The sequence below is a fragment of the Leguminivora glycinivorella genome, chromosome 7, assembly GCF_023078275.1.
Source record: "Leguminivora glycinivorella isolate SPB_JAAS2020 chromosome 7, LegGlyc_1.1, whole genome shotgun sequence".
Taxonomy (NCBI): domain Eukaryota; kingdom Metazoa; phylum Arthropoda; class Insecta; order Lepidoptera; family Tortricidae; genus Leguminivora; species Leguminivora glycinivorella.
This window is the reverse complement of record NC_062977.1, coordinates 18,396,975-18,422,992: the sequence shown is the minus strand read 5'-3', so window position 1 is coordinate 18,422,992 and position 26,018 is coordinate 18,396,975. Positions and strand designations below refer to the sequence as shown.

Here is a 26,018-nt window from a genome sequence, read left to right as displayed (position 1 = left end):
TAGAATACATCCTTACGCTGGGCTATTACTAAGACTCCACTGTCCGCCCATCCGTCTGTCTCCGGAACCCTAAAAAAAATTGTTTTTGTGGTGTGGCCAATGTTACTACAGCAGCCCAAACTTTTTTTTTTTTATGGACTGATCGGCGATTGGCCCTAGTCACACCTGATGGGAAGTGAAGACAGAGTCTAAGATGGAGCTCACCGATTCAGTAATAGCCTATTCACTCTACGTTTAAAGAGACCGAGGTCGTCAAACTTACCTAAACTGTCTGATATCCTTAGATAATATACTTCGATTCAAAATTTATAATCAAAATCTGTTCTAAACTACTAGGAGTCATGTTACATCGCGTGCTAGTAAAAATCCACTTCAAAATTGAGAAAGATCTTTCTACTTCTACGGACGTAATAGGAGCATATTTGAATAAACGCCACAAGTTCATTTTTTCTGAGGGTTCATAGAGACAAATTTCCCTGTGGTTGTTCAGATCAGCCATATTTTCCATAATCTGTAATCCACTATTTTTTTTTAATAGTGTTTTATGTTTTCTGTATATGTTTTTCCCTTTTCATGTAGCATAATCTTAGATAGTTTTGCGGTAACAGTTTTAACCACACGCAACGACTCGCTCAATGCCAACGATGAATTTTGTATATGTCTAGTAGAATCAACCAAGATGCTGCAATGTTGTGTTATGAAAAATATGTTCTCTTTTACGTTAGGTTTACGAATTGCTAACTTTGCTCTTCTCACTTGGGCTGCATTTTGTTCATTTAAAGCATTAATAACATTAGTGATTTCATCAAAATACTTCCTGTAGTACATGCATGCCTCAATCCACGTATTCCAGCGTGTTATAACGGGCCGTGGTGGCTGAGGCATGTCAGGGTAAAGTTGTCTCAATACTGACATTCTTGAGGGCGATTTTAAAAATGCTAATTTTACACTTGCTATTAATTCATTAACATCATCGTATAATTCTCTAATTTTCTCTGCAACACGGTTTAGCCCGTGGGCTACACATGTTACATGTGTCATATTTGGGAAAATGTCGTTTAGTGAGCGGCCTGCTTTTAACATATACGGAGCTCCATCAGTGAGAAACAATGCCACTCTTTCATGATAAGTATCACTTTCAAACAGTTTGTTTAACGAGTTAATCACTAATTCTTTAATAGTAACATTATTGGTTTTGGCCAGAACTTGACAAGCGATAAGGTGTGGTTTGCTCGCGTTGGTTTCCTTAAGAGCTCCAACAATCACATTTGCAATTTTTTGCTGCAGTCTGTCTTGTGTCTCATCCACACTTACGTAAATATATGAATTACCTATATCTTGCCGTATAGAAGCGTAAGTCGTTTGAAATGTTTTTGGTAAAAAATTACACCTTAAGTTCGCTTCTGACGGTATACTCACATTATTTGCATATTTTCCACTAATGCATTTTTCAATAAAATTGGAAAAGTTCTTATTTTTTAATTGATTCCAGGGTATATTCGAAGCTATCATAAATTTTGTTAAATCCATATTGAAATCATGCTGTGTCATTTTTCCTCCTTCTCGTTCTATATGCTTTTTTGTTTTCAAATGTTTCTCTATATTACTTGCTTTTCCTCTTAAATATTGGTCACAGCAGGAGCAGTACATTTTTTCATTTTGTAAAATCAGAAAAGGAAATTTCTGCAAATACGGTTCCATAGCGAAACAATAATATTTCGGTTATATTTTACCAATGAAAAATAGTTAAACAGAAATTGGTTGTCATTTCCCACAATCTCGGTTTTAACATGACAAAGACAGTTATGTTTTTATACGTGGCCAGTACGTGGAAGTCATCTTTTACCTATGAGTCAAGTGCAAATTTAGAATTATAAATCTCGCAGCTTACTTTTGTACCGACGAAAACAAGGAAAAATTATCGTTCGAAAAAGCTTTGTTACGTTATACTGTTACCGAATAGGATACACATTAAAAGGAAACGAGTGTTTCGAGACTTCAGTGACTAACCAAAAGTATGACACCTAGCATGTTCCCGTATAGGTGATCCCGGCGACGTTTGTTAAGCGTAATTGTCTGTGCAAATAGCTCTTACGCGAACAAAGGTTTGAAATGTCACAAGGGTGCGAATTTCATAGTAAAGGAGGCTTTGCGCGGGGGTGCAGGGCAAGGGGCGCGAGTTGCGCGGGGGGAGGGGGTGAGAGGCCCAGAGTCGAGCACGCGACACGGCGGGCGAACGCCGCGCTCCCTCTCCGCGACCGAAACTACTCACTGGAAAACCGGTAAACTGCCCAAACTGTGAGATAAACCTGTGTCGAAAAAATGCCCAAAAATTAACTGTGAGTGCTCCCACTATTTTGCCGCCTGTTGCGCCCCTTTGTCGTCTTCTGTTGGCTTGATACAACTTCCAAGGCCGCGCCTTTGTAGCCTCATCGATAATTTTGGGTGAGTTATTTTGCTTTTATTAATTTTTGTATTGTCAGATACAATTCTGCTAGACAATGTAATTTTAGGCATTTTTTGTACATAATTTTTCGGCGCGTTTCTTTGTTACGTCGCCGTTTAAACTTATTTAGAAAGAAAATTTGTGGGTAATATGTGTAACCAATTTCTTATATATCTCATAATTTCGTGGCCCTTTGAACCGGAGACCCACGGGGATCTTTTGTGCAAAACCAATTGCCTTGTCAACTGGTCAAGGATTAGGACGGTAGGTGTCCTAGTTTTTGTAAGCCTGTTGATTCCCGTCGCTGCCTCAAGTTATTATCTAAGCAACTAGTAGAACAACAAGAGCGAAAGTTGGGACATTAATGGGATATATTAATCTAAGAGATAGGTACTTAAATAAGGCGTGTTAGGCGTGTAAACGTGTTTCAGAAAGAGACTATAAAACAATTTATAATTTAAATCGGCACGTACCATTTTCTGATTTTAATTAAGCGAAAAGATCAACATAGTTTTCTCGTTGTGTAACTTGTGTATACGTGAGAAATATTGCGCGATATTGGGCGATGCATAAAGTACATCTTTTGAATTGAATGAAAATTATAGATATATTTTAATTAAAGCAAGGCTCATATGATAAATATACTTCCATATTTAAGGCCCGTAACGTACTTACAACCACTTTGGTATATCAGTTGTTCGTGCGCGACAGCAATTGCTCACCCTCACGCAATTCGACTGCTCTTTTGTTTCGTACCTGTATCGTAAAAGATCGGCAAGTAAAATGGCCGACACGGAAGAAATTTAAATTTGCTCGAGCTACATACCTTTAATCTAAGATTGGGTCATCCATTACCTTCAACCATTATATTCAACGATTTATCAAAATACTTGCCTGATTCGAAGAAGAAGCGCTGGTAGCCTAGCGGTAAATACGTGCGACTTTCGCTCCGGAGGTCGCGGGTTCGAACCTCGGCTCGTACCAATGAGTTTTTCGGAATTTATGTGCGAAATGTAATTTTATATTTTGCTAGTCGCTTTTCGGTGAAGGAAAACATCGCGCGGAACCAGGACTAATTCCAATAAGGTCTAGTTTACCCTTCGGATTGGAAGGTCAGGTGGCAGTCGCTTTCGTAAAAACTAGTGCCTACGCCAAATCTTGGGATTAGTTGTCAAAGCGGACCCCAGGTTCCCATGAGCCGTGGCAAATGCCGGGATAACGCAAGGAGGATGATGATGACTTGCCTGATTCGAACTTGAAAGATACGTTAAAGAGCAGCGATATGCCATTGTGTAAATTGGCATATTTGTTGAAAAGAAGGTCATTTCTGACACTGATAGGTATATCCGAACCAAATCTAATCCAGAGACAATTTTCGACGTATTCGAAAGTTGGAATCGGGCTGTTAATCGAGTTAAGTTCGTTTATTGTTGAGCGTCCGAACCGCGACCGCAACGGGTGAACAAGATTAAAAAAGGAAATTTACATAATAGAACAATAACTAGGGGAATCCTTTACCCCTTTAGGCTATATTAAAATGGATGTCTGTGGAGGTATTAACAGTCTTTATAAAACAAGAAATAAATAAGGGGTCGGCAACTCACACACCACATTTGGAGCTGTACGCTTTCATAGTTTACGATGACTGCTTACCATCACATAATAACACCTACCATAAATAGACATGATTATTGGTCCTAGCACTCCTAACCATGAAGAGTATTATACTTCGACAAAGGCTTAAAACAATTCTATTGGCGATAAGCTGACAAGGCTTAGCCATATCTGATTTATTTAGACTGATCCTCGAGAAAGACATAAACGGATATGTTCAATTGTTCATATATAACAAATGTCTCAATCTGTTTTACTGAAAGAGGAAAGCAGTGTATATTGAACTGCCAAAGTTTCAGAACCTTTTTTGTTTTTTTTTGGGGTTTGAAGAACTTGTTTTTTGGTGTGTACTTAACACAGCGAAGGGAGTGTACAAGTTTCTAATGGGTTGGCAACGCGCATGTGACACTCCTTAGGTTGCAGGCGTCCATAGGTTGCGGTGACCGCTTTCCATCAGGCGGACCGTATGCTTGTTTCCCACCGACGTAGTATAAAAATAATAATATATTAGAGTGATAAAATCGAACCCATATACCACAGTGGACTTCCGTCCTTCCACGGGAAGAAAGGGGGTGGTGAAATTCTTAACCCGTCACTAAACGGGGAAGAAATTTGTAATGTTGCAAGGCAATGATCGCCTTTATTAAAAACAAATCCCGCCATAAGTTAGAATAGAATAAAATAGAATGGTTGACTGGTAGAGAATGCCTTTTGGCATTAAGTCCGCCATTTGTACATGTTTCTTTAGTTGTGCAATAAAGTTTAAATAAATAAATAAATAGAATAGTTAGAATAGTTCCAGAGAAATAGTATTTTATGCAACTGGTGGTTAAAAGAGATCAAAAAAGGTGAGTGGCGTGGGTAACAATTTGAGGCGAAGCCGAAAATTGTTAAAAAAGACGCCACGAGCATTTTTTGACTCAGTTAAACACCGTTGCATACAATACTTTTTCTACGACCAAGCACTTACTTTGAAAGAAAATTATAAATTCAACAAATACCTAATTCCACTCATCTTAGTTATCTAGTGGACCTACCATTTTGAATTATGCAGTTTGAGTGCAAACATAAAAAAAAACTGTCTATGGTATGGTTCTCTGTAGCCTGGCCACTAAGACGAATCGAGCCGAGTTGAATCGAGTTCTCATACATTTGAATGCGATTCGACGCGTCGCCAATGAACGCAGCAGAAAACGAACGAGACTCGACTCTGCGAATGCCAGGCTTTATCTGACATTCTGAGGTTGGCAACAATGTTTACAAACAATGCATACAATATTTTAATTTTCGACGATGAAGTGATTGGTTTGTTAAGTTGGTAGCAATGTATTTACTGAACTTTAACAGCTATATCGTGCTACTGCTACTAAATGTTTTCAGGGTATATACTAGATAGACTTGTCCTGTCATCTTTTATGTAGGGTTTTAAAGTCCTCTGCACGACCTTGTAACTAAAGAATAACGGTACGGGAGTAGAAAAAGTTTATTAAATTACATTCATTAAATCGGAAAGGTGAGCTTTCCGTGTCGGGTCTCAATTTCACTATCTAGATATTATACTAAAAATATGTCCATAATAGAAAACGACCACAGATTGAAAATAAAAATCGTGAAAATAAAAAAAGTGTGAAGTATTTCAGAAATCGATATCTTCTTAATGAATTTAGGACACATAAATTTTAATTTTAATTTCGTTTGTTTCACTTATATAAGTTAACAGTAAACACCAAGACACTTACACTCATATATATATAAAAGCACAGTTAAAACAAATTTGGGCCATTTTTTTTTCAAAGTTATCCACCCCACTTTTTTTGTAAGATGGGTATTTTTTACGCGATTCATACTCAGAATCGCGAGGTCCTTCGATTCTATGGTTCAGTTTAATTGTTAAAGCGGACCCGTGGTTTAGTTAAGTTGGGTTTAGTGCGGTTGGTAAAACTTACTAGACTTATCAAGTTATTCACGCTATGCACGGAAATATTTCATGGCGAACCGCTACGACGCTGCTACGGTGTAGACTCATGTAGCTTGCAGATTACCTGCTCGTAGCGTAGCTACAACATGATTTCTATTTCAGTGTAAGTATTGTTGTTTTTAATATATTGCTTGAAAGTGTAGATGTAATTGAAAAGTATGTAAATAAAATTATTTATATAGGACTAGCTTTTGCCCGCAGCTTCGTACGCGTTAGAGAGAGACAAAAAGTAGCCTATGTCACTCTCCATCCCTTCAACTATCTCCACTTAAAAATCACGTCAATTCGTCGCTCCGTTTGGCCGTGAAAGACGGACATACAAACAGACACACACACTTTCCCATTTATAATATTAGTATGATTTACATACTTCATACTAAGAATTGTACCTCGATTTTTTAGCGCCGCCTATTAAATAAATACTATTATAACTACACTGATGATGCCTATAATTTTTTTTCAAAATGTGTATTGCGTTATATCATGATTTTAAAATAAAGAAATATGTCATTTGTTTTTATAAAAAATAAAAACATGCAAAAATATTTGGGGAACATATGATTTTGGCCACTTTCAGGCTGCGAAACAGCGACATCTAATTTTACGGTACGATTTTTTGTATGGGCTTTGTCAGTCCAGTATTAAATCGTTCTTGCTTCTAGTAAGTAACCGCTTCGGGGCGCTTTTCTTTTTGTTACATACATACAAAGAATGTGGCGTTTAAGATATCCAGTAACGTATGAAAAATTCATGGTAACACGGTGGATATTCCGATTTGACTAATTGTTCACTAACACCTAAAGTCCAGAAACAAAATATTCGTGATGTACTCAAAAATAAACGACCTTACAGTACTTATAGTGACCCTGAAATCAGGGTCAATAACTACTAGGTTAGGAGGCCATTAAGGTTGTCTAACACAAATATTGCGGAAGTCAAAGACATTTATTGTACACTAACTGGTTACATATAAAGAAAGAATCGAAAAGATGACTTTAACAATAAATATAACACTAATGCAGGGTAGGTGTAGGGCTTGGTAGGGCGGTCCCATTGAACCGAAATAACCGATTGGTTTGCATGTAGCAAGTAGTAGCGTACACCAGTGTAAGCGATCGTCCATATCAAAACAATATCGAAACCTTATCAAAATGATAGATCAAAATCGGCGACCGTGTAGCAGTCATTGGCAACCGTGTAGTAATAATTGGCAGCCATATAGAACACGGAATACGTATCTCTGAGCTGAGTTAGTTGACATCAGGAAAATGCTATAGATGTCTGGGTATCAATATGGCCATCTGATATATCGGAGCTGTAAAAAAATATCTGCGAGACAAACTCCGATATTTGTGAGAGCCTCGACAGCTGATATATATCTGATGGTGATTATATTTCTATAATTATAAGGGTGCATTTAGATTTCACACATAAGTGTTTCGGAACTTATGTGTGTGAATATTTCACGAGCTAGCGTTCCTGTCGGCTGGTAGTTTTGACAGAGTTGCCGTGTGTCATTTGGCAAAACAAGTGAAGAACTTATAATCCAGTGTAAATAGACCTTGAGATCTTTTATACTTTGACGGTCGGTCTGGCTTAGTGGGTAGTGACCCTGCTAAGCAACGGTCGCATGTGTAGCACGTGTTTGATATGCGTGAGTATCACAGACTTGCTCGGTCCGATTGGAATGACATACGTGCCTACAAGTAGGCCTATTGCCATGTACTGAGCTGCAAAATTGCATGGAGAAATTATGAATGAATTCATTGATAAATTCGCCATGCACTTTTGCAGCTGATAGTACAGTCGAGGTCGCAAACATCTTTACAAGCCAACATGCCGAAAATACTATACACGTCTCTAAGACAATGGCAGCAAGGTCGCGTATACAAGTATTTGTCATGTTGGTTTGTAAAGATGTTCGTGACCTCGACTGTTATAATACGCAGTCGTATTTATGAACGAAAACTTCATAATAAATTTAATGCTATAAAACAAAATTGCCTCAACGAGGATGATTCTCTTTTCACGTGGCTTTGGCGGCCGGATTACGTTCAAAGCCCTGGTTTATGAAAGATTTTATCTGAAATAATATATTTGTTATCTGACTGCAACGGCGTCTAAAGAAAAGCTTTTTTATTTGACCTATATTTATTTTAACTTTCACGATTTTTACACACATTTAAAAATAGGCTACTTGCCTCTTCTAGACAAATCAGCTTCTTTTTAAGAACTGTCAAAACGAATTTGAACGACTTGCTAATATGGAATTAATATGAAATCGAGTTGAGTGACGTCACGGTCAACTCAGTTACTTTAAATATTTCTTCGTGACTTATTAAATAAAAATTGGATTTAAAAATAACTTCTGTCCATGTTTTTCTTATAATTATCTGGGGATCGATTTTTGAATTTCGAACGCAACGTTCGAAAGTCTGTGGAAAACGACGTAATGCTATTTTTGAAAAAGGACGGTTAGTAATTTTATAACTAGTGGTAATGAAACACTGTTTTGTTCTTTTACCAGCGGGTAAAAACGCATTTTATTCGCTAGTAGTGGAGATATTTGACCGAATTTCAAATTAACGAAAATTTATAAAAGTAAGTGAATCTAGTAATGGATGATTTACCGAGATTCAAAAATCGGCCCCCTGATGCTTTATTTCGTGCACTGGTATAAAATAAGAGTTTTGAATGATTCACGGTTATTTTCATTAGACTTAAATTGACCAGGATTCTATTCTCGAACCACTCGCTTCGCTCGTGGTTCAACTTAGAATCCTTTTTGATCGTTTTTCAATTCCACACTCGGCGTTAAAATACAACTTTGCCCATGATCACGGAAAACCGTGATCCGTTTTCCGTGATCATGATGCATTTAATTGCGTCGAAATATCGTGGAGATATTAAAGATCAAAACCCAATCACGGTCGGAAATCCCGGCCTCCTATAAGTCTAATGGTATAAAATATTTTATTTTAAGTACAGTCAAGTTCCCTATTGCAAGCGGGACTTAATACGCTATTAAGTCCCGTTTGCAATTTTTAAATATCTAATTATTTATATCTTTATTTTTTCCTCCTAACTCTGCAAATGGAGAGTTTTACATAAATAGTAGGTAGCTGAAAGTTTGATAAAATAAGGTGCGTATTATTTCTACTAATACGATGTATAATTGACATCCGACTGACCCAGTAAAACGGTAGCTCTACAAAATTAATATAAAGTGAAGACACGCCATTAGTTATTTATGATATATGCCAGGCTCACGTCACGCTTTCACAGAACATTCGAGCCAATACATTAACTATGACAAATGCCACTGTTGTAGTTGTTAGGTATGCACACATGTCGTGTTCATTTAAGTGTTTTTGCTTTTAATTATATTTTCTTACGCCCTTATTCATAAATGTTTACTAAAGTTGACAAGCCGCTAATAATGGTTTGTCGGAAAGGGACAAACGATTATTTCCGTGTATAATGAATAAGGGGGTTAGTATCTCTCTTAAGTTATTTTAACTGCACTAACAGATTCAAAAACTCAACATACATAGTTTGGAAAAAATTGGATTACACTGACCACCGCGCCGAGACCAATTTAATACTATTAATAATATAACAGAAAAATATGCCTAGAGTGCGTTTTCTCCTTTTTCAAAGTAGTGACGATTTGGACGAATTAAACGTAGTGATAACAAGATCTTTACAGTGGTATAGTCGCCACCACCTGGGACGAGACAAAAAGAACAGTCCGGAACGGAAGCAGATTAGTTTTCCTACCATGCAATGTAACTGCGATGAAACTTTTGCTGCTGAATGTACTTTAATGCGTTCTTACTGTGTGAAATACAACTGCAAAGTGCACGGTGAATAAAGTTTGTTTGTGGGTAGCGAACGCGCTTTGTTAAATAGACTCATGGAATATTCAGGGCATTATGTATTGATTAAAACTGAAATAAATTACACATATGAAAGAAAAATTAACCAAGGCCTCCAGTGCCTGAAGCTGGAATCGAATCAGCGTACTCTGCAATCACGGCAGATGCCTATCCTCTCGGCGACCCAGCAGGGTTAGCCCATGATGTGCACGAGAGATGTCACCGCGAGAAAGACTACCCGTTCTTATGACATGTGATGTGATCTATCCCGCGGCGATATGCTCTCGCGGCAATCATATGCTAGCCCTGCAGGTCACAGTTGCTTATGTTGAAACTATCTCTCATTTGAGTATTTAATCTACTATTAGAAGATAATTTAACTTGCGTCTATCAGAATTCATTATGTTGTATTGCATGCGCGTTTTCATTAAATTCAATTGGTTGGTATTTTGATAAAAACAAGTCGTTTTCCCAGAAAAATTGTTAGGTAGGTATATTTTCATAGAGTAAGTATAAGAAAGGTTTTCTCGTATGACTAGATTTAGGGATCCATCTATTGACGGTAAAATGTAGTAGGGTTATCCCTTATAACTTTACCACAAAGCCACGTCACGCCACGTCTGACGAGAAAGGGAAGGGAAGGTAATAGAAGGTATTTTACCCTCAAGTCATTTACATTTTGTACGTTACAATTTTATATTTCAGGGGTTAACTTTTTGATATAAAAATTTGTAGAAAATTGGTCACGAATAATGTTACGTTAGGATTTTAAATGTTTTGCACCGGAAAACACAATTGAAAAACATGTATTTTTCCCCACTAGCTCGGAAACACGTGTTTTGTCCTTTAATACCAGCGGGTAAAAACGCATTTTATCCACTAGTGGGTAAAGTAATTTGACCTTGAATAAAGTCCAATTAACTGCTTTAAAATTGATAAAAAGTAGGTGATTCTAGTAATAAAGATGATTTACCACCTGTGGAACTACTGGAAGCAGTGATAAACGCATTTTTTGCGTTGTAGTTTCCTCGCTATAGTGAGGGGAAAAGTTTTGTGTTACACTCGGGTGCAAATGTATTTTACTTCTCGTGTGTTAAAAAACTCGCAAGTTCAGGATTCTATTCTCGAACCACTCGCTTCGCTCGTGGTTCAACTATAGAATCCTTTCACTTGCTCGTTTTTCAATTCCGTGAAATTTCGGCGTTAAAATACAACTTTGCCTCCTTGTATAACAAATAACTATTTCTACACCGAATTGATTAAAATATTACATACATACATACATATAATCACGCCTGTATCCCATAAAGGGGTAGGCAGAGCACATGAACTACTAAGTTTCAGTGCCACTCTTGGCAAAAAAGGGGTTGAAACAAATCCAAATTGTGACATTGCAGTGACAGGTTGCCAGCCTCTCGCCTACGCCACAATTGAACCCAATTGAATTGATTAAAATATTGCAACACAATATTTATTTAGGACTCCATGAATAACTGATTTGATAACATACAAATCCCAAGTTATATTTTTAGGTTGTTTTCACCTCTTAAATATTTACGTAGATTGAATTATTTCTACTACACTCACATATATCGGGAGCTAGACAAAAATCAAAAAGGTAATCATGGTCTATATCCCGGTCTAATAAGTCTAATGAAAATAACCGTGAATCATTCAAAACTCTGAATACATATTGATAGGATTGAACATGGAAATCTTCGAATATATGTAATGTACATACACGTAAGTGTAATATTGTAATAAACATAACGCAGGTGCTGTTGCTATTGCTATTGCTTATCCAATATCACATCAATTTCGCGCTAAGCCGACACGTGACTATTGTCGCGTGCCTACTAGAGAGATATAATATTAGGTGTAGTTCACACATACTGATCAACACGTTATGTGCGGGACCCGTGTGGTAATGGGTTAAAAATTTAACCACTGCTTTTCTTCCCGTACGTGTCGTAGTGTTATATTGGTGGGATATTGGTCCATCGTGTTGAGTGAGTGCCGGGAACCCTCGTGTTTGGCGCTGTTCTTAGTTCTTTATAGGTAAAAACTTAAGAAAGTCACCTGTTGTATGTGTGAGTAACGTGTTCGAATAGAGAACACATATTTAAAATTAGTAACACAAACAAAACAAACGCCTATTCGAACACGTCACTCACACATACAACAGGTGACTTTCTTAAGTTTTTCACCTATACTTCTATTTTAAGTTAGCTTGTAAAGGTGGTAAAACGGAATGTACGGCTACGAGTGTTGCTACGAAAGTACAAGAATAGAATGCGTTTATATTTATAGGTACAGTACGTACAAACGTGAGAAGCTATTTCAGTTGTCTCAGTACATAAAGTACCTACTGACGTTGACTGAAGTAGCATGACAAATACGAACGTTTCCGAGAAAATCTATCACACACACAAATGCAAAACACATTTAGCCACTACTTTGAAAAAATATCGTATCTCACACTGCTCCTCAAAGTTAAAACGCTGTAAGTCTATATATGCATTGCATACATACTTATTACATTTTTCTTTTCATTGAAAGAAGACGATGCAAGTTTTTTTCAAAGTAGTGACGATTTGTTAAAATAACCATGCTTCTAGTTAATCAACATCATCACATGTTTAAATTACCCAGTATAGAAATATCCCCGGTATTAATTAACCCGCAGGTACTGAAGTAGCATGACAAATACGACGTTTCCGAGAAAATCTATCACACGCACAAATTGAAAACACATTTGTTTAAATTACCCTCCTTCTAATCAGCATCATCACTTGTTTAAATTAACCTTATATAGAAATACCCTGGTCTTTCTATAAGCCCTAATAGTCTAGTCTAAGTTTATATTGAGTAACAAAAACAAATGTACCTACATAAATCTTCGTACCTATCTTGATAAAATATTCTCGCGCTCACGTCTTCAGAATAAACTTTGCCATGTTACAGTGATCCGTATATAGCCTCGATCGAGGCTAAAGTGCCTGCTTGCCTAGGCATACGTACCTACCAGATTCTGCCATATATACCTATGAGATTGGTCGGTAGGGATTGCAAACCAGCCGGACCGGATCCAGCTTTTTATAGGAATTTTATATAAAAAATGAAGTGGAAGAGGAAAAAACCCATTTTTTTAGAGTGATGTAATGTTTTTGAACTTTTTGACAATATATAATATAAATAAACTTGCAGTTTTGTTTATGGTGCTATTGAATTGAAAATACGCACGCATTATTTACGCTCATTTACACTTACAAAATAATGAAATAAACGGGGAAATTAAGAAGCTTATTAGACGCCTTTATCATACTTTAAGTTTGTTTTTGTTTTCTTCAAGTCATACCTCCCGTTGTCATTGATATCATCAAAAACGCATAATGTTTAAGTTGTATTTTTTATTTATTCCGGTGATTTGACCAAATTTGGTAGCTCCTAAAAAGTACCAGGTCCGGCCGGATTGCCGGATCTGCGGTACCGGATTGCAATCCCTAGTCGGAGGTGTTGGGCGCATGCAAATTGGACGTCATCGCGGCAATCCCGGCCGTCCTCGCATGACTGCACTACTGCCTCTCTAGCAAACACTGCATTCGACGCTCCGTATCGTATATGTAGTAGGTACCTACCCCTCTCTATCGCTCTTCCGTATCGGTGCGACAGAGCCAGTTGTATAATTATCGTACCCTACGATTATAGGCTTGGCTAGAAGGCTTGGCGCGCCTAGCACAGCGCTCATATTGCAAGTTTCGCCTTTCGCAAACACGCGAAAAACAAACTAGCTACTGTGACACCGTGTATGCTAGGTGTAGACATTACATCGTTTACTCGTCACATTTAACGATGCACTGCGAAATTCATGCGCTGGGATTTAAATTCCCTAGACTGGCTGCTGTCTGAATAGCCTTTTACCGGTTAATATGAGATGTTTTCGCACAAAATTGCCGAATTTTATACCTAAGTACCTATCATATTTCATTGCCTTTTATTTTGTTGTTACATCCTTGTGTGTAAAGGTTTGTATTGAATACTCTAAAACGGTTGAACTTGAAGAGCTCCAATTTCTAAACTAAACGAGTTTAGTCATATTGTGGACTGTTAAAGTGCTGAAATTAGACTCATTTCAGCACACCACATCAATCAAATACCTGCAATGTAAGTACTGAAACTCGTATTTATTATTTAGATCTAAAGTCAAGAATATCTATTTATACGGGGGTTGAGCGTGTCGCATTTTTGTCCTGTAGCATTGTTACCCCGTCCTTATGTTTTTTAGAAGAAGACATCACTCGCGGCGACATACTCCCGCGGCCATCATGTGCTAGGGTCGAACGCGATAAAATAACATTATTACCTTTTCTCCAAAGTTTCGGCTAGGTTGTACTAGCCGTGGTCGTGGAAGACTCACCCTAGACGGTCGGCTCGGTCTTTAAAAAATGTGTACAAAACGCGAGAACTTAAAGTGTTATATTCAGGGCCCGTAACTTTCATGCCGATGACATCAATTTGACGTCACGCTGCATATAGGATGATTCAAATATTTTTATAAGAAAAAAGGAAGTATTTATTCAAAAGGCATCGGTACATGTAAAACTACTATTAATATTTTTATTGTAATAATTAATCATTATTCATCAATCAATTTAATCATGTACAAATGACTTCAAAAGTGAGCTACTCATACGTGAAATAATGAATACCTACTTGATACGTGAAACGAAAAGGAAACAATTTTTCCCCTCACTAGCTCGGAAACACGTGTTTTGTCCTTTAATACCAGCGGGTAAAAACGCATTTTATCCACTAGTGGGTAAAGTAATTGGACCTTGAATAAAGTCAAATTAACTGCTTTAAAATTGATAAAAGTAGGTGAATCTAGTAATAAAGATGATTTACCACCTGTGGAACTACTGGAAGCAGTGATAAACGCATTTTTTGCGTTGTAGTTTCCTCGCTAACTCGAAAGTTCAGGATTCTATTCTCGAACCACTCGCTTCGCTCGTGGTTCAACTATAGGATCCTTTCACTTGCTCGTTTTTCAATTCCACACTCGGCGTTAAAATACAACTTTGCCCCCTTGTATAACAAATAACTATTGTTTTGTTTATATAATTTATTGAAATATGGTAACAAAACTATTCAATAAAAGGTATGTATAAAAATAAACATATAATTTAATTTACTATTCACGTATCAAGTAGGTATTAATTATTTTACGTATTAATAGATTAGTATTGAAGTCATGATTAAAATGATTGATGAATAATAATTAATTATTAAATAAAACTCTTGAATCATCCTATATGCAGCGTGACGTCAAATTTATGTCATCGGCATGAAAGTTACGGGCCCTGGTTATATTGTTACTTGTGTGCGTTTGATTGATCTATGGTATGTATGGAATCTGTGGAGTTCTCGCACAGTGTAAACATACCCTAATGAACAAAGCTTTTTTTTGGACAACTGAAATCTTCTTTATTTTAGTGGTCCTAGAAAGAAATCTTACCTACTTTTGTAGGAATTTTGCTTAACTATTCAACACTAACTATCACGCTGCAGTGAGGTAAGATTACAGTAAGTTATATTTAATGCTCCCGGCGTGCCTCGGAAATATAGGAGTCGTTAAGGATGAAGACGTACCTGGGTGCGTAGCCGAATGGCACAAACGCTCACGAAACGCTCACGAAACGAAACGCTAGTAGATATCTATCCCTATCGCTCTTGCGTATTGGCGCGACAGAGCCGGACTACGTTTCGTTTTCGTTTGGCGTCGGAGAAATGCCATTCGGCTACGGGGCCTGGTTTCAATGGGATTATCTCGGTTTAAATTGTTTGTTTTTACGGTTTGGGAGCTGAACGAGGGAAATAATGGTCTCTCCGAAGCAAGAACATCATTAGATGAAACATTGAGGCGATTTACTACTTGTATTTTTAAACCTGAAGTACCAAATTATATTATTATATGCCCGACTTAACTTCCCGCTTAATATTTTAGTTGCCCGGTTAATTCATCATCATCCTCCTTGCGTTATCCCGGCATTTGCCACGGCTCATGGGAGCCTGGGGTCCGCTTTGACAACTAATCCCAAGATTTGGCGTAGGCACTAGTTTTACGAAAGCGACTGCCATCTGACCTTCCAACCCGAAGGGTAACTAGACCTTATTGGAATTAGTCCTGTTTCCTCACGATGTTTTCCTTCACCGAAAAGCGACTGTCAAATATCAAATGATATTTCGCACATAAGTGAAAAACTCATTGGTGCGAGCCGGGGTTCGAACCCGCGACCTTCAGAACGAAAGTCGCACGCACTTACCTTTAGGCTACCAGCGCTTCTTGCCCGGTTAATTATATGCCAATATAAGTAATTACAATAAACACGATGCAAGCTTAAGTCTTATTCTAACGGTTCCCCTTGTTTTGGCATAATTTTATAATCAAGAATTCTTTTTGGCATAATCTATACTGGCATAATTCACCTTTCGCACAATCTGTTATGGCATAGTATAGTTACGCATAATTTGTCTAGGCAAATTTTTGTGTGTCCGAATATATTTCGTGCATAAAGGTTATTCGCCGAAAGGTTTTTATGCATAAATTATTTGTACATAACATTGTTTAGTCGAAATTACCACGCAGAATGATTATCATAGGTAATTTACTATATTAATGTTGCAGTTCTAACCTAACTTAACCGACATTCTTGATAAAATTTTGTATTTATTGAGGTCGCAGTTCTAACCTAACCTAACGGACTCTTCCGACAGCATTAACTATGGGTAATTTATTCTGATTTTAAGAAATATGCCAAATACAATTATGCGAATAAATTTTATTCATAAACACAATCGGCGTAAACAGTATTATGCGAACTTATTTTCGGACAAAGTAATATTCGTATTATTTTACATTATGATAAAAAAGTTTTCTGCCAAATTAACATTCGTCGAAAACCGATTATGCGAAGCCTGTTATGCGAAAATCGTTTCGGACAATTAAAGGTATGCCAAATAGAGGGAACCCTATTCTAACAAATCCAATAATGTAACGTAAAGAAGTTGCGTGTTTTATTTTCAACGGTACCTACCGTTACCGTAGAGAAAGAGCTGACCCTCATAAATACTTGTTTGACTGCCTAGACCGCCTAGCTAAGCTACAACACGCTTTGTTAGAATCACGAAACTTGTGCTACAACATCGCTCGTGCGTATTGGCGCGACAGAGCCAGTCAAACTGGCGCGGCGTTTCGTTTTCGTATGGCGTCGGAGAAATGCCATTCGGCTACGCACCCTGATCACTCTTCTATAAGTATTTGCGACAGTGCCAATTGCGTTTCGGTCGCGATTGGCACGTAGGCTACGAAGCATGTTGCCTATTTCACAAAGTCATACTCAAAAGTTATAAATTACAAGCGGAAGTCCTTTTTCAACTTGTTATACCTATAGAAAAGAAAAATATTACTTTTTTAAAAGTACATACTTTTTAACTTGTACTTTTGTGTAACGGGCAACTAGTGTTACAATGTGAGTCAAAAGAGCAAAACACTGAAATCCGGACTGAATGAATTTAGTATCGACCCGCTTAATTAGAAGTCCGCGCAGGTTGGTCACATATGCGGCGTTCCATGTAAAGGGTCCTAATGCTTCGGAGATCAGAGGCGAGTGGAACTCGAGGCCAATCACGACGAGTTAAAGGCCCGACCACCTGCGATCATGCACTACAATTTCGTCAGAGGAGTGGTGACCTGCAGTGACTGTGGTCGAACATTCACTTCAAAAATAATACACTCTTTTTTGGGGCCGTCGTGTAAAAATAGGTTACGTTTGCCACCTGAAAATTCACGACTGTCGCTCTCACTAGCCAGTACAAACCCAGTCGCCGAGGCTGAAACCGACTAGGATAGTATGGTGATGCAATAAGAACCTTTTTATCGTAATTTCTATCTACTTTTTGCACTTTGAACCTTCATGCACTTGAAACATAAGGATAATAAGGACCCTTTTATTATGGAAAAGCACATATGAAGCACGTTTATGAAACATTTAATAAACATGTAGCCTTTTCAGAAGCGTAGACGGTAGACCGGTGCGAAAATACAAAGTGGAACGAACAGAGAAATGCAACTCTAAGATTATAATCGTATTTGTTTTTTGTTTCATTTTTTTTTTCGTCTTATATGTACGTATTGTGAATATAGGGCATGTTTGCTATGCATGTCGAATATGTTCATGTATGTAAAGTAGTATGCAATTGTAACGACTGTTAATGTGGGGTTACGTAACATCATGAGAATTTTTAATGATTCACTATATAAGTCTTATGTAACACATCATGTTATACAGGAATTTAAATGAGTTTTCGAAACCGCTTTCAAATATGATTTTCCTAGAATTTTTACAAATGCACACATATACGTAATTAGTAACCGATATTCATACAATAGGAGCTGTAAGTTCCTAAAAGGTTTTTTTTGGGTTAATTGCGCATAGTAACATAATCTAATGGAAACAGCGAAACTGTCATTTGCATAGTATATAAAGTCAGTCCACCTACAACACTGTACACTCGAGGTTCGTGTATATATATGTATATTTATATACCGGTTACGTTTCCATCTTAATGTTGATTTACCGGACTTGTTTACACACGCAGTGATAAATAACGTTTAGTTGCGACAACAGGTAGTCGACCGAAACGATAACAGCTTTGGGGCCTTCCAGCGTTTATTAAATACTCTGCCCTGAAAAAGGCTTTTCACCACACCAACTAGTAAAGGCTTACTTTGCTATTCGAAAACAGATAGCAAAATTGCATTTTATCCACAAGAGTGGAAAGTAATTTCATTCATATTTTACCTTGATGTCTTATGTTGGCTGGTAGAATTTACCCATAATGATGGTTTGAATCATAAATATTGAACAGATTGGTGGATTTCATTTAGTTTGATGTTTTATAGCCATTATTCTGTTCGTGTTGTTGTGGTGAAAAATTTTGTGTTTCACTCGGTGGCAAAGTTTGTTTAGCCTTCGTGCCTTGATACCCTCGCAACGCTCAAGATTCCACTTTTTGAACCACTCGCTACGTTCGCGGTACAATATTGGAATCTTTCGCTTGCTCGGTTATCAATATTGGCACGTGCGGTTAAACAACAACTTTTTTATTTTTTATTATGGACTGGTCGGCGATTGACCCTAGTCACACCTGATGGGAAGTGAAGACAGAGTCTAAGATGGAGCTCACCGATCAGTCTACGTTTAAAGAGACCGAGGTCGTAACTTTGCCCCCTTGTAAAACAAATAACTATTAATCATACCATTACTCGTATAACAACTCATATATACATGGCGAAATAAAAGGACCGTTCAAATTTTGCATAGTGACCTTTGAGGTCATAATGAACAACTTTTATTATGGGACCAATGCTGAATTCGCAAAAAAAAATTGGCTGTTAAACTGATAAAAGTAGGTGAATCTAGTAATAAAGATGATTTATCACCTGTGGAACTACTGGAAGCAGTGATAAACGCATTTTTTGCGTTGTAGTTTCCTCGCTATAGTGAGGGGAAAATTTTTGTGTTACACTCGGGTGCAAATGTATTTTACTTCTCGTGTGTTAAAAAACTCGCAAGTTCAGGATTCTATTCTCGAACCACTCGCTTCGCTCGTGGTTCAACTATAGAATCCTTTCACTTGCTCGTTTTTCAATTCCACACTCGGCGTTAAAATACAACTTTGCCCCCTTGTATAACAAATAACTATTTTCGCGATTTCAGCATTGGACCCATAATAAAAGTTGTTCATTATGACCTCAAAAGTCACTATGCAAAATTCGAACGGCCCTTTTTATTTCACACTGTATAATTATGTAACTAGCTTTTCCCAGCGGCTTCGCCCGTTTATTTAAAGTCATAATATGTTTAGGAATACCCCTGTGAAGTTTCGAATAAAATAATAGTTATTTGTTATACATGGGGGCAAAGTTGTATTTTAACGCCGAGTGTGGAATTGAAAAACGAGCAAGTGAAAGGATTCTATAGTTGAACCACGAGCGAAGCGAGTGGTTCGAGAATAGAATCCTGAACTTGCGAGTTTTTTAACACACGAGAAGTAAAATACATTTGCACCCGAGTGTAACACAAAACTTTTCCCCTCACTATAGCGAGGAAACTACAACGCAAAAATGCGTTTATCACTGCTTCCAGTAGTTCCACAGGTGGTAAATCATCTTTATTACTAGATTCACCTACTTTTATCAATTTTAAAACAGTTAATTTGACTTTATTCAAGGTCAAATTACTTTACCCACTAGTGGATAAAATGCGTTTTTACCCGCTGGTATTAAAGGACAAAACACGTGTTTCCGAGCTAGTGAGGGGAAAACAAAATAATCTTGTTTTTAAATACATACAAACTTTGGACCCCATTTCACCGCCTTGGGAGGTGAATTTTGAAAAATCATTTCTTAGTGCTCCTTTACACCTTATAAAAAACCTGCGTGCCAAATTTGGAATCTCTAGAGGACCAGCGGTTTCGACTGTGCGTTGATATGTCACATGTCAGTCAGTTAGTTTCTTCTTTTAAACATATATTTAACTAAATATTACTTACGCACTACAGGTCTGTAAGTAGTTTATATTTTTCGCCACTGCATATCTTTCCCAGTGCAAAAACAGATGGATATTCCAGACCTTTGGATGGCGTTCGCGGAACCTAAGCCAATAGGTGGATGCTGCCCTTGCTGGAGTCATGGGACGCACGCAGAGGCTGTACCCGCTAGGGTGTAAGGACTATTTGAGAGTTGATGGAATCTAAAATGAACTGGGCTATTCAATGAAAGTGATGGACTCAATTCTGGGCTATAGGATAAAAAAAAAACATTCACTTAAATATAATATGTAAAAAGCCCAACTTTCAAAATTGTGAGTGCGGTAGGAATAAAGACAAAAACTGTTTTCATTGAAACCAAGATTAAACATTCTGCCTCGTCAAACTGTAAACTTCGTAAATAAATACGTTTCCACATACGTTTCACGATCTAATATACTTACTTTCAGGAGTGTTTGTAGAGTAAGACTACATCCGTCTAGTTTCCTGAATATCAATATTGAGCCTTTCCTCTTTCAGCACTCGGAAATAAAATATACGAGGCTTGAGCAATATTTTTAAAATGAATATTTTCAGTGGGTTAAATTGTGGTGTAGGCGAGAGGCTGGCCACCTGTCATTGCAATGTCACAATTTCGTTTTCATTTATCCCCTTATTTTCCAAGATTGGAATCTTGAGTAGTTTCATGTGCTCTGTCTACCCCTTTATGGGATACAAGCGTGATTGTAGTTATCATCATCCTCCTTGCGTTATCCCGGCATTTGCCACGGCTCATTGGAGCCTGGGGTCCGCTTTGACAACTAATCCCAAGATTTGGCGCAGGCACTAGTTTTACGAAAGCGACTGCCACCTGACCTTCCTACCCGAAGGGTAACTAGACCTTATTGGAATTAGTCCGGTTTCTTCACGATGTTTCCTTCACTGAAAAGCGACTGGCAAATATCAAATGACATTTCGCACATAAATGAAAAACTCATTGGTGCGAGCCGGGGTTCGAACCCGCGACCTCCAGAACGAAAGTCGCACGCACTTACCGCTAGGCTACCAGCGCTTCAAGCGATATTGTAGTTATGTATGTAATATTTTCAGTTTACGACAGTCCTGCACTAAAACATCGAAATGAATCATTTATGTGGTTACCTTAGCTTAGCAATTTCCCCCGAAAACTCGAACAAAGTAAAACCTTCACCGTGCTTACGTAAGCTCTGGTATCAAAACAAATCAATGGGCTAATGGTATATTTTATTTTCTGTTCCGATACTTCCCCTTTGGCCTGAACCATGGCGGCCGACCCTCTTTCGATGGAATAAAATCAAATGATGAAGCCAGCAATTAACCTCGCCCTCCAAAGTACAGTCAACAACACAGTAAATACGTATACAGAACGTTATTGCCTGCACATTAAGGTATACATATTTTTGGGACTTTGAGTGTTATTGACTGTACATACGTATCTACTTTATGTATTGTGCTGCAGATTGGCGAGATGGATTGAGTGTCCATTAAAAAGACTTTGAATAATGTATGTGTCGCTGTCGCAGTTATAAATAGATTTAAAATTTTGTCTGCAAAGTTTGCATTAAGCAGATTGGCTTTTTGATTATGTTTGAATTGATATAGCATACTTTGACGAAGCCTGCGCTGTGGATGCATTTTGTAAAGTGATGTGTAACATGTTTTTTATTTTTAATGATAATAAATGTATTTTTTGGAAGATAAATCTAATATTGACATGTAACAAATTTATAGTGTAATTTTTATCATGAAATAAATATATGCTTAACAAACATAACTAAATTATCCAAATAAAAACAGTTTTAGAACGTTTCATAACATACTTTGTATACAAATATATCAAAATTGGCTCAATGGGATTGCCTTTTTAATACACGTACACGCCATGAAGACAACCCAGACATGAAGTCAGACATGAAATATATTTCCAAATATCTCTCCATATGTAAGCTTTCATAAACTACAATCTAATTTCCCTTTCAATGAAAACCTATAAAACGCCATCCCCATACTGCGAAGTTCCAACACATCGTTAAATGTTTGCGTTTCCCCGCGCGGACACTTCCTGGATGCTGGCACTTTAATTGTTACCGGCATCCGATATTCCTCGAACTTGCAGTGCCCGGTTTACAGAGCCAATTACTCTTTCTTGACTGACCCCCCTGGGCCCCTGTCCAGTGCAGAAGGGGTGTAATCCGTAGCCTGCAAGCTTTTTCTACACTATAATCTAACAATTAGGTAATAATGCCTGAAATCCACTTTCTATATACAATCTGTACTTCATCATCCTCCTTGCGTTATCCCGGCATTTGCCACGGCTCATAAGCTTTATTGTACATAAAGAAACAAAATCACAGATTTGGCAGAGTCAGTAATTTACAATGTAGCGGACTTATCCATCTGGGACCTTCCAGTCAACCTTTGAGGAAATGAGTAGAAGCGAATTAACGATTAGTCCGAATTCAAAATGTACAACCACTAAAAGAATTAAATGCAAATTTTGTATCAAATGACATTATACAAATATATACATAAGTTACAAATACACTCAATATATACATATATAATAATAAAACCCAAATACTCATAAAAGTCGCATATTTACCGCTAGGCTTAGACCAAAAAGTATATGGATATTAATCTGAACCACAAAATAAACCACATTATGATCTGGGAGTTGGTAGAATTTTGGAGTAGGTCCTTGAGGCAAACTGATTTTTGTCTTTAATTGAAATTTTCCTGTTACTAACTCTTAAAGATAGCTGAAGTGTGCGACAGAGAAGCTATCATGTATATGAACATCCTATGAGTGCAAAAGACACAAAAAAACACTTGTGAAAAATTGACCATTTTTTGTATCAACAGTGGCCTCTAATACTGTACGAGACAGAGTACTGATTAACGTTGCCATCTCAAAATCTCGTCATTAATTAAATATATAATTTGCCTTTGTTGTGGCGTCTTTGCGATATAATTACATGGTTTCCTATTGTGGAATTGTTACAATAATACAAAATCCCAAACCTTCCATCGAAGCCTTCAACCAGCCTCTTTAGCACAACTTGTTTTGTCGCGCGCGAGTCCATACATCAAGCGCGACTTCAAATATGGACTCGCGCGCGACAAAGCAAGTTGTGCTAAAGGGTCAGTTATTCATTAGTCTTCAACAATAGGCAGTTTATATCAATCTATTTGAAATAGAAATATATTTATTGCAAGAACGTAATTTTGTTACAGTCGTGACGTTACATTTATAAAGGTCTTTATATTCTACCCTATGATATGCCCTATCGCGCTAGATATCATTGAACACTAATAAAGTCTGACCAAAAAGAGTATAAATCAAAAAGTAGCAACATTTTAGTGTCATCCCTTTCAAATGAATATGTATGAGAAAGTACTCTTCGGTTCCGGCTTCCATGACTAGATTTCGTTAGATCCGTATTAAACCAAAATTTACATATCTCCCTATCTATTTTTAAATTTATAAGCAAATTACCTTTAAGGTGTATAACTGCGTTAAATCCGTATCGACTTGATCCTTTGAACGTCACCCCGGGCGTCGGACGGAACGTTTGCCAGAATTCCTCCCGTATGCTCATTTCTCAAAACAATCCTTGCCCGTCCTCTCTATGACGTGTGTATTATTTGACCTAGCCAACACAATATCTATTGCTAAGTACAGTCATCCGGTAACCTATATACAAAGAGAGTATACACGGTGTCACATGAGGGAACCGAGAGATTTTAACTAGGTACGCATTTCGGAGGGCAAAATAAAGATAACATGTTATATGACGTCAAGCAAATTTCACCAAAACAAAATAAAATTTTTGAATGTACCTCTATTTTCACATAAAAAGTAAATTCTATTCGTAAAATTGGCACTTAAAATAACAATTTACTTTTTTTTTCTAAAAATATACCTACATTTTTGACATCTATCAACGAGGATTTAGATTATGTCCGACAACGACATCATCGCCATCAAAATAAAGTTTTCTTCTGTGAAATAATAAGTAATTGTTATTTTTTTTTTTTAAATACTACGTCGGTGGCAAACAAGTATACGGTCCGCCTGATATAAAGCGGTCACCGTAACCTATGGACGCCTGCAACTCAAACAGTGTCACATGCGCGTTGCCACCCCATTAGAAACTTGTACACTCCCTTTTGCTGTGTTAAGTACACAGCAAAAAGGAGTGTACAAGTTCCAAGGAGGGTTCGGGTTGCCGACGACTCAAAGGACAATAGACGGAACAAGTTAGTTCCGTAAGTCCTCCCGTCATCAGTACACCGCACCCTCGTTGAGCTCTGGCAGCCTTACTCACCGGCAGGAACACAACACTATGAGTAGGGTCTAGTGCTATTTGGCTGCGGTCTTCTGTAAGGCGGAGGTACTTCCCCAGTTGGGCTCTGCTCTAGATTCGAGCGAGACGATATCCGCTGTGCTGTGCCCTACCACAAAAAGCGGAATATCATTCGCTATGCCCTACCTCCTACTGCTATACCCTACCTCCTACTAACTTAAATGCTTATAACTCTGAAAGTAGGCGAAATCCAGAAAAGTTTATATGACATTTTACTCTTATAGTATCATGAGGAACACGCTGTTAAAATTATTCGGATTCCTCATGTTACACCGTGTATAAATATAATAATTATTAGACTGTTATTTGGGAAATTTATTCAGGATGTCAACCTTTGGTGCGATGTTTCATCCATTTATATTGAAGCTAACTAACAATAATTTGCAAAAACGGTGGTTGCAGATCTTAAAAAGAGCTTTTTACCTTTTAATCTTTCATCTGGGACGGCGTCTTAAAATAATTGAGTCCATTTTAAAGTTAATAACTAATTTAGACATTTACTGAGTTACCCCATAGGATGAGGCCATAGTTGAGAGTAGACGCAACATGACATGGGTGAGTACAGCTTCAGAAGATATAATATAAATATTATAGTCTGTATAGTTCCGTTAGCACAGTTTCGTTTTCTTTTAACCCCTTATTTGCCAAGAGTGGCCCTGAAGCTTTAGTAGTTTCATGTGCTCTGCCTACCCCTTTATGGGATACAGGCGTGATTGTATGTATGTATGTATAGTCTGTATATAATAGCATATTACGGAACTTTCTTAATGCAAATACAAAATGGTGTTCTGTTACTTAGATACAATTAATGTGTTTAAATATTTATCATGCAGTGGACTATCTCTCCGTATTCTCTGAGTACGTGTAGGTATTATACTGAATTGAGCATGAATAGTTAATGATCAAACTTCGTTAATTCCATGAAGTTCTATAATTTAATACCGAGACTACGTTAATTAATGTACATACTCATTAAGCTATTAATAAAAGCCAGCGCTGAAATCAAGGCTTTGAATTCAACAAAGTATCTACATTACCAAAGCAAGTATTAAATTAAAACAAAAGGACTTTGTAATTTCATGATATAACGTTTAATTTTATGTTAT

At 37.4% G+C, this 26,018-nt stretch overlaps 1 protein-coding gene across 1 annotated transcript in view; it reads left to right on the top strand.

The window, feature by feature from the left end:
- Nucleotides 1-2,235: 2,235 nt before the first annotated feature.
- Nucleotides 2,236-26,018, top strand: part of LOC125227789 (slit homolog 2 protein) — a 199,084-nt gene continuing 175,301 nt past the window's right edge. Inside the window, exon 1 of the mRNA XM_048132130.1 lies at nucleotides 2,236-2,445. The gene's annotated coding sequence lies outside the window, so the exon portion shown is untranslated. The remainder of the gene's footprint in view (nucleotides 2,446-26,018) is intronic.